This window comes from Bison bison, unplaced genomic scaffold (genome assembly GCF_000754665.1).
Source record: "Bison bison bison isolate TAMUID 2011002044 unplaced genomic scaffold, Bison_UMD1.0 scf7180017509478, whole genome shotgun sequence".
NCBI classification, from domain to species: Eukaryota; Metazoa; Chordata; class Mammalia; order Artiodactyla; family Bovidae; genus Bison; species Bison bison.
Window position 1 is genome coordinate 1 of NW_011396551.1, and position 697 is coordinate 697.

The 697-nt window shown below is 55.8% G+C and overlaps 1 long non-coding RNA gene across 1 annotated transcript; it reads left to right on the forward strand.

Annotated features, from left to right (window-relative positions):
* The first annotated feature begins 3 nt into the window (after positions 1-3).
* On the forward strand, positions 4-681 carry LOC104995059. The gene is made up of 2 exons (XR_826034.1): positions 4-56; positions 496-681. It is a non-coding gene; the product is annotated as an uncharacterized LOC104995059 (long non-coding RNA).
* The last annotated feature ends 16 nt before the right edge of the window (positions 682-697 follow it).

Here is a 697-nt window from a genome sequence, read left to right on the forward strand (position 1 = left end):
GTTAGGAAAGGGAGGAGAACCTGTGGGCGTTAGTTGGGGGAGCTCCAGGCACGAAGGTAGAACGAAAAGATCGGCGGAAGTCGGAACACGCGAGGTGGAATAGGCCCAGGCGGGTTGGGGTAGAGGAAAGGACTAGGCTACAAGTCTGCACCCGCGGAGAGGGTGGGAATCTCACTTTCCGGATGGCTCCGGCGCTCCGTTAGAATTAAAGGGAAAGGGAGCGAGGACTGGATTTAAGAAGGACCAGTGGGCAGGGGGAAGAAAACATCAGGGTAAAAGACAAAGACAAAACGTTGGCCTAAAGATAGCATAGCAGGCTGGAACCCAGCCTTGGAACCCAGGCAGGGCAAAAGTGGAGCCTGAACCTGAGTGCACAAGGCCTGGAGATTTGGTCCAGGTGTTGCCGCTTAAGGGGGCCGGGTGGGGACGGTGTGGGTGGCGGGGGTGGCTCAGAGCAATAACACTTCTTCTTTCGTCTCCTCCCTCTGCCCCCAGGCTCTTGGGGCCTGAGGTGCTTACAGTGTAAGAACATGACGAGCTGCAGTGTTGAAGAGTGTACTCCTGGTCAGGACCTCTGCAGGACCACGGTCCTGAGTGTGTGGGAAGGTGAGTGTGTGGGGCAGGGAAAACGAGGGACCGAGAAACCTTATCTCACGAGTTATCAGGCAAATAGCAAAAAAAGACACTGAGACCCGTA